At 37.7% G+C, this 9464-nt stretch overlaps 1 long non-coding RNA gene across 3 annotated transcripts in view; it reads left to right on the top strand.

The window, feature by feature from the left end:
• Positions 1-1559: 1559 nt before the first annotated feature.
• The window catches only part of LOC104913137, a 37924-nt gene continuing 30019 nt past the window's right edge, over positions 1560-9464 (top strand). For 2 of the 3 annotated variants that reach the window (XR_795150.2, XR_002119559.1), the window contains exon 1: positions 1560-1645. This is a non-coding gene — a long non-coding RNA (uncharacterized LOC104913137). Of the gene's footprint in view, positions 1646-7884; positions 8020-9464 lie in introns of all 3 variants that reach the window. The other variant, XR_004161286.1, reaches the window with a different exon arrangement.

Below are 9464 nucleotides of genomic sequence, written 5' to 3' on the forward strand. Positions count from 1 at the left end.
CTGATACTGCAGTTTATTTCTCATGAGAAGGTACAACAAAGTCTGAGCTTTTTTTCAGCTTTTGCCACTGGCAATAAAATGTGTATAGCCCCCACATGACTAGAGATCTTATTTCTAAATGTAGGCTTTCATTTCTATTGTACCATTGTGTTCCCCAGTTCCTTAGAGTAAAGGAGTCTCACAGATGTTGGCTCTGTTCAGTGTGTGAATTCCAAGTGGTATATGCTGTTCAACACATATGCTAAGCTTAACATTGTAGAATGTTTCAGTGTTAGCTCTTCACAGTCTTATCTTAATGCCAGAATCCTCACTGCTGATTTAAAATTAACTGTTCTTATGAACTTAATTCTGAATATGTCCTATCAATTCATGAGTTGATCTGATAGCTTGGAACTGGATTCATCAAATCATCTTCTCCACAGTGTCAGAAATGCTGCTTTGAAATTAATGGACCTCACCTGTGATGGTGATGCTTACTAAGAAAAAACTTTCTGTTCATTTTCTGATTTCATCTCCATGGACCTTATGAACGCTATTAAATATTTAAAGGGTGGGTGTCAATAGGGTAGGACCAGGCAGTGGTGCCCAGCAGCAGGCACAAGCTGGAACATGGAGAAGTTCCATATCAACATAAGGAAAAAATTCTTTACTTTGAGGGTTACAGAGCAGTAGAACAAGCTGCCCAGAGAGGTTGTGGAGTCGCCTTCTCTGCAGATATTAAAAACCTGTCTGGACGCTTTCCTGTGCAACCAACTGCACAGAATCTGCTTTGACAGGGTGGTTGGACTGGATGATCTCCAGAAGTTCTTTCAAACCTCAAGAACACGGTGATTCTGTGATATTCCTCAAGCAAACAATGTTGTGTATTTTATGATAGAGGGGGACCTGTCCTGCTTTTCCATAGTGTGTATCTCTTGGAGATGGCAACTTCCTGTAAGCACAAAATTACTACTTGTATCTTTAACCACTATAACAGTATTAACAGCAATTTTCACAGCATCAGCATCTGGCAACAGAAAGTTGTATCATATTGTTTCTTTTAAAACTGTCTGTATTTCTGTGCTTACGTTATTTTAATTTCTCCATTTGTTACATTTTTGTTTGTTTGTTGAAAAGCATGGACTGTATTAATTCTTGTTGGTGAAGCTCCATGTAGATATGAATTGCCTTGCTATTGGTATACATTAACAACAACAAACACCACCAGATGCCCTCTGCTCCTCTCTCAAGTTAGAGCTGCCTCCTCATAATTACTTCCTGTAATTTTAACTGAAAATACTGTTTTTTTTTACCTGCAAAAGAGTGGGAGAGGACCACAAATCTTTTTTCCTTAGGTTTGAGGAGGTTAGGATGTAATGCCACTTGGAAGTGTTTAGGGAACCTGTGCTATTTGTTGATATATATTTAGTAAAGCTTTCCCTTTGTAGTGGAAATGCAAGTCACAGCTAGAACAGTGATTGAGCACCTGGTGGGAAGGTGGGGCCAATCCAGGGGAGCTCAGGTGTATGCACTGTACCTGAGAGATCAGAAGGGGTGTAGCCAGGATCCACCCCCTCCCAGACCTTATTTAAGAGTTGGCAGTGGAGATAAGAGCATCTTGTTTGGAGATCCCTGCCTGGCTAAGGTCCTTACAGGCCTTTCAGAGGTAAGCAGCTTCTTTTTTTTTTTTTTATTTCTGAGCTGTTGTGTGAGTGGATCCTCACTTATTATGGCCTGCAGCCTTGCTGCTCTGTTGTGTTTTGCATCATGTTACACCATTCCATCTTCCTCCCTATAGGCTTATTTGTGACTCACCACGATCCAAGGGGTTTTTCTTCAAACAGGGACTAAGATATAGCTCAAAATTTCTTGGTGTCTTTTTCAGGCCTGTTGCTAAAACCAGCTTAGTCATCAGCATCACCTAAATGGGAGATTATTATTAAGAATATGTAAAATAAGTAAGTTGATCACTTCCAGGCAATGATAATAGTGAGGATAATGAAAACCAGAAATAGTTTCAAAAACTAGTTAAGAATTGAAATGTTGGTACTTCTAACTCCAGTTCTGTCGTCTTGCTTATTCTAGTCAGGAGGTTCAGTAGCAGACTGGCAATGTAAGGAAAACTTTATTTTACACATCAGCACTGACTCTTATGGAACACAGTGAGGCATGAGACAAAAACTGTGTTCTTTTCTTGCAGGTGGTGTATTGCAGGCAGTTTCACTCTAAGCCATGTCATTACTTTAATCACAGCAATATTTAATCTTTGAGGGAACTGACTTCCATATAAGACCAAATGTTGCTTATTATCAGCTAAGATCCTGTGGTAGCTGGGAGCTACTGTTCTGCACACAAAAAAAAATAATAATCAATAGCACTCACTTTTTCACTGAATGCTTTAAGTTACCATCCAACTTGATAAATTTAAGGAAAGTTTCTTTTTTCTGTAGTTGGATAAGAGCAATAGGGGAAGTCAACAGACATTTCATTTTTTATATTTTTTTCCTCTTCTGTGGAGTCAGTAGATAGTAACAAGCCAAGGTGTTCCCTTGTGCCATTATTACATGGAACATGGAGGAGCCATAGGTTATCCCAAGTTCATTGTTTCCTAAGCACTCTTGAATTATTAATAACCCTGGCTCTGGAAAGGTAACAGAACTCTAGCTGTATTATCAGTGATGCAGAATTAGAGTAATACCAGCTAGTGGCTTTTTGGCAGTAGTAAGGTAAACAATAAAACACCGCCTGGAAGTGACATCACTACCAATTGCAGTGGTAATAGTGCTTCCAGGGACATTAACAATAATAGGATGTTTTTCGATCATCTTTATTTTTAATCTGTTCTGTCAGTAATTCCAATTGAAAGAGTATATTTCATAATAAACCATAATGTTTATTAAGGACTTGGTTTTCCTGCTACATGCATAATGGCAGCACATATTGGTTGGGTGTAATGAGGTGAGGTCCTGGATGTCTGCTATGTATTCTGCAGTATTTTCTTAGCGTCTTTGTGAATTTGAGTTGATAAAGGTTGGACTAATTCAGCCACCTTTCATTACATAACAGTTTTTGAGAGTGAGAATTTGTAATTTGTAGATACAGTGTGTGATGGAGAAACTTCATTTTACAACAACTTCAAGTGGTGCATAGTAATGTTTTGAATCTGTTGATAACCAAGGCACTTCTACCTTCAATGCAGTAGGTTATTTATTAGCTTAATAATTGTAGCTGCTCTAAGTCATCTATTTTCATAATCTCTACTTAAGCAGCATTGAGATTTTGTGCAAAAGAAAAGGAAAAAAAAGGAAAGGATCATTAAGCTGAATAAACAACTAACGATGCTGAAAAATACAGTGCAGTGATATTTAAAGCTTATGCTTGTGTGGGCTGCGTAAAATCACGATGAGCTCCCACAGTCCTTTGTCTCCCACAATCCTTTTTGCAGCTTTATTACTAAACAAGTAGTTTACTGCTGCTTTCCTTTACCTGGCCAGGCCAGTTAAACCCTTCAGGTCCCCAAGTAAAGATGCTAGAGAACAGGGCAACAGGAGTGCATAATGGGATGAGTGAAGGCATGGTACAGAAAGTGACTGACACACAATCAGTGACCTTCAAGGACCCTTTAGGGCAACTTATTTAATTTTTCCACAAAAAGTTCAGCCTTAATCAGGAGAACACTTTTGTTCATAGTTTGAAGTGTTTTATCCTTTCTGAGTTCTAGTCCAGGGTTGTCACACACTAGATTAGGGCCCCATCCAACCTGGCCTTGAGCATCCCTAGGGATGGGGCACTCTGCTTCTCTAGACAGTCTATGTCAGTGCCTCATCACCCTGAGTAAGGAGTTTCTTACATGTAATCTAAATCTGCACTCTAAGTTTAAAGTCTTATCACTACTTCCCTTGAAAGTGTCCCTCTCTTAGCCTATCTGAACTTAATGAGGTTCACTTGGGGCCACCTCTCATGTTGTTTTCCATGGGAAGACCTTGTAAGTGTTGTGATTGTATCTCAGTTTAATCTGATGTAATGATTTGAACTGTTGTATGATGCACAGAACAAAAATTTCTATTCCTTCTGACCTCGCGATGTTCTTGAAATTTTCTGTACTTCTTAAATTCACTTCTTGAACTTGTTTGACATCTGTTTTGTCAAACCCAAAAGATGCATCTTTCTCTGAAAGCCATGAAAGCAGGAATGCTTTCTATTTGAATAAATAGAAAATCATTTACAATGAATATAGATGAGAACTTATTGCTTTTTAGATATTTTAAGTTTTGGATAAACTGCTCTATTTGCTGAATTTGTTAATGACCTAAACAATTATTTGTTTTCAGGAGAGGGAAAAAATCTTACTCATCCTAATTATCCATCTTATTCTGGAACAAAAGTAGTTCTTGTACATGACTGTTCGTGGAAAAGCAGACATTAAAAGCAGTTCTGTTAGTCACTGCTTCTAAGTTGGCACAGAAGGTTTTCAAATTGAATCAAGAAGGTGTCAGCTGCATGTCTGGGTATTTTTAGTGTCTTTCTTAGGCTCTAATTAGCGATGTCTTAAAGCACAGTCAAAATTCAGATGATTCTTGGACTGTTTATTTTAGGTCTTCATAGTAGATGAGAATAATGAATTGTTGTAAGCAGAAAAAAATATGCATTTGTCCTTCATACTAGAATCTGTAAGCTCTCCTAAGAGTATGGGTTGACTTTTGTAAAGCTTTAAAAGACTTGTGGTACCAGCTCTTGAAAAAGTCACTCTGTGTTGTCAGGAATTAGATGTGTGCTGATCTTTGAGGAAACTGAGGCTGCTTCTGTAGGCTTGGGCAGAGTTGTACAGCTCTGTCAAGCCTTTACAAAGGAAATCAAATGTATGGCACTTCATTAACACTGTGTGAATTCTATGCATACCTGGGCCAGAAATCTTTGATATGTAGCTTTGAGTCCTTCCTATATCAAGCTGCTGTTAACCCTTGTTTTCCAGATAACTTCTGTGCTTTTGCTGTTATCAGTTAGTATAGCTACTGTGCTTCCTGTTGCTGCTCTTTGGCTATGTAGAAGGCTTAGTGCTCAGGTCTGTCTTGCTGCTGTCTTCCAAGAGACAGAAATGCCATCACTTAAAACACAAGTTTTCAGAATAAAATGCAGTTTCCCAAAATACTGCATTGACTGAGTAGTTCACCCACTTTAAGCCAAATTTATGAAGAATTCAAGCCAATTAAGCTGGCTCAGATCTTGCTTCTTTAAAACGGCTCCACTCCAGAGCTAGAATCAATGTCAAGTGTTTCTATTGACATTTTGGGAAATATATATATATATACATTTATAAACATATTCCTTCATTAAAGGCAAAAGCATTGATGTTTATTAATATCTTTAGAGTTGGGTTTTAAAGCCCTTTGTGCCCTGCAGAGACTTAGTTTTCAAAAAAATAGTATGTAGTTTAAATAATCAAATAACAAAAGTTAACTGGCAATGAAGGATGCATCTCAGCTTGGCACTGAGTGAATTTTTTTTTTTACATGATGACGTGCATAGATTCTCAGACAAAAATGGATCATGAAGCAAATGATTTTTTCATTTACAAAGAGCACTGGGGAAAAACAGAGCTGCAGAATACCAAAATATGTTTCCACAGAACAAATGGAGGGAAGTATATTAGAGTGGTCTCCAGCAGAAGGCTCCTTACTGTGTTGAGAAATCTTCTGCTGAGCAGATGTGAGCCATCAATTCCATAAGTTTGTTATGCCTGTAATAACAAGCTGTGGAGTGGAGAGTAAGAGCTGATGGTTTACATGGCTTCTGGTTATGCAAAACAAACTTTTTTTGCCTGTGATATACCCCATGAACATACAGTAGAAAACCTAAGCTGCTAGAAAATTACAATAATCAGCTTATTTTGGTAATGCTGTGAGCAATAGCTCCTTCTCTAGTCAGTCTTATCCTCAGTGCAGCTCTAGAATGAAGTATATTAAAGTAATGCATTAAAAAAATACTTTTTTTGCTGAAGTGAAAGGGAATTAGTCAAATGCCACAGAGCATCTTGAGTATCTGAGGCATAGCTATAATTTAAAATACAGGCACAGATTCACTTTCTACTTAAGCATTGAAAATTCAGGTATTGTGTATTCTGCAGGTGGCAAAGATTAATTTAGGATTCAGACAAACACTATTCCTGTCTAAAACTTACTCAGAGGAATGTCCATCTCTAATCAAGTGTACCAAACTTTTCATGTATATACTTTTCATTTCATGAGGTTGCTGGTGTTTTATTTCAGTACTGTCTTTTTTCATTTTTTCCTCATTCTCTTCCTTCAGTGCACCCTAACCCGTCCTTTCATCTGTCTGCTTCATTGCAAACTTCTCCTTTCCCCCCTCAGAATTTAACAGCCTATAACAGACATTCCCCTGGAAGCAGCATCACTTCTCTGTCTGTCAGACAGGCGCTTTCTTGGCCCCATCCTCACTGACCAGCGTGCAGGAGGGAAAGCAAAAGAAACACTCAGTTGCAGCTCTAGTCAGGAAAGCAATACTTGGCTCTTCTCCACGTTCTCCTTCTAAACACAGTTTTACACTCTAACAGCCAGGGAAACCTTTCAGAAAGGTGAAATATGAAGTCCAGATGGAATATTCCTGAGATTTCTCATGTCTTCCTTAAGGATGGTTGTCAAGAATTGAGCTCGTGAATGACAATACAGAACTGCTTCATATAAGCTTCCTAGCAAGCTGCTCCTGCATATATGAATGCACTACACAAAAGTACTCTGAGATCCAAAAATATAACACAAATATACCACAGTATAATTTAGATACATTGTTGAGAACATTGCCCTCACACTTTTGAAAGTCTGTTTAGTAGTTATGGTCACAGTGTGTTATGCTATAGAAACACAGCCTTACTTGTGAGTTGGGCTCTTTCAGTCACAGGTTTTAGTCTCAACTTCATAGGTTTTGTTCATGGAAAAAAAAATCTATAGTCTTTCACATAAAAAAAAAAAACAAAACCTCCAGAGGGTGAGTTACTCATCTATTGTGAAATTTTCCATAGAATTCCAGATTACTCCGTGGCCAGAAAATTGCAGCAATGAGGGCAGTTCTCTCCCCTGCCCTACAGTATTTATAGTATTTGAACAATATCAGATACAGTGGCTATCTGAAGCTGCTTTTTGCTGTTAGCTACAACAGAAGTATCATTTTAGCCATTTTCCTTGTGGTCAATCCATGTAAGCCTTGTTAAAGCACGTGATTTAATAATTAAAATGGTTCTCCTTCTAAAGTTTCCTGTCCTCATTTAATTTAAAAGAAAACTGGTGGTGATCAGATATATAGAGCATTAAGGAATTGTGAGAAATGCATTTTCTCTTGGTCTACCTTGCGTACAGACAGTCATACTTTTTTTTAAACAAAAACCTTCAGATTCATAATCTGTTTCCTGAATTGAATTTGTTTTTGATTTATTCAGAAGCAGATTGTATAACTTCATTAAAACTTTCTTTTTACTAAGATTGTTTTTCATTGTAACCCATATGGAAGTGACTTTATGGCTATGGGTTTGGTATAGGTTGTTTTGGTTTGTTTTTTTTCTGCTGTGCCTGCATTGCCAGACATCCTTATGATTTAAATGTGTGCTTTCATTTCACGCTGTCTTGAGTGACAAGAAAACAGACAGAATTTCTTCTCACACTTATGTATTAGGTTTCATTACTAAAATCCCATGGTTTTCAAATGCAAAATAAAATCTTGTCCTGTAAAATTCTTTTCCAGTGAGAAATCACTTCAGAAATGTTAGTATGCTGGGTAGCAAGGAGATTTCAATATCCAGAGAGTGTTATATAACTTAAAGATATTATTTGAGATGCCCGGTGAAGTTGTATTCAGACAGTAAAGATTGATTTCAGGTTTTATTTTTACCTTCAGGTGCCAAGTGTGTTGCTGATTCACTTCTGTTCAAACTTGGTCTGCTCAACATGAACTTGAAAAGAGTAATCAGTTCTGCAATTGTTGATTGTGCATCTACTCAATTCCACTATTTAAGAGTGCTGTGAAAGCTGTGTAAGTGAAATAAACTCTGTTCCCATAGCAACGCATACAGACCAGAAGAACTTCCAGATTATGTAGAATCTTTAAACGCAACATATTAAAAACAAGAAGTAAGGTAGTTTTCAGTAGTGAATGTGAAGACTAAGTCCATCTATAAATGCTGCTGCTTCCATTTGATCTTTGCCCCTGTGATATTCTTGATAAAAGTCTGGAATCATGAAACTTGTCTGACCTCACTATTGAGTTTGCCAAGCAGCTGAGGTTATGACAGTGGCAGTGCATGTGACTCAGTGAGGCCACTGTATGCACCATATATTTTAATCTAAGATCCTGGCAAGAGGATTTCTATGGAGAATTAGAAAGTCTGTTTTATTTCCCAACAAGCTGCACTTAGCCTTTCCATTTATCTGTCAAGAGGCCATGCCTTGAAATTCAAGGGAAGAGTAAAGTGGTCACTTCTTGCTTTTATATTTATGCTCTTTGAATGACTGAGTAAACAAGTCCTTGTTGAAAGGTGATCTCAGAGTGCTTATGAGTAGTAGACCTTGCTGGTAAATGGAAGGGAGTTGCACATCTGCCAGTCTTATGCAGCAAACCAAGAAAAGTAGACCTTCATGCTTTCTTATGTGCAACTTGATAGAACGCATCAGCTGTGAATGAACCTTGATGGAGCCAGAAGGCAAATGTTTGAAAGGGCTCTTACTTAAAAGGAAAATGAAGCCAGGTCTTCAGGTAAGAGAAGTAGAAAAGCAGGCATCTCAAACGAATGAAAAATGATATTCTTTAGTTTTATACTGTTTCTAAATTGTAATGTAAATGCCATAGTACTACTATTAGAATCAACTTATGTTGAAAGTCTGTATTAAGAATTTCAGAAGTACAGTATATCTAAGATGAGAAACAACATATGACCAATTCTTCAGTAACTGGAAGCAGACAAGGCTTTTAGTATTTTTAATTTCTAGTTTGGTACATAGAATTTATATCCTCCTATATTCTACCAGTTTATAAGTGGGGGAAAAAGTAGAACTTCAACATTAACCAAAGCTGAAAGTTCATGGAGTTGCACTGGATTAACAGTTCCTTGATACTGAAGGAGAAAGATCTTGCACTTATTCCCATTTGTTCCTCCCCATGATCTCACGCCTTGGTTCCTGCTCTCTGGCAGTTGCCTGAAAGCGATTCAACTCCTTCACCAGGAAGGCACGTGCTCCAAAATCAGATGCCACTGCTCCCATCAACAGATAAGCACCTCAAATAAGCAGTAGTTTTCTGTGTTTGGTGATAGAGCTGGGTAAGAGAAACAAGGTCTTTCAGAGCATCAGTTTCTTGGCTTACTCTGGAAGAAGAAAACTTCAGCTTGGTCTAGGATTCATTTACATCTGTGAAAGTATCAATCTCATTAAGAGGTTGATATGTGGTTTAGATTGTGCTAGGATTTTGCTTTTTTTTTTTTT

Source organism: Meleagris gallopavo, chromosome 14 (assembly GCF_000146605.3).
Source record: "Meleagris gallopavo isolate NT-WF06-2002-E0010 breed Aviagen turkey brand Nicholas breeding stock chromosome 14, Turkey_5.1, whole genome shotgun sequence".
NCBI lineage: Eukaryota > Metazoa > Chordata > Aves > Galliformes > Phasianidae > Meleagris > Meleagris gallopavo.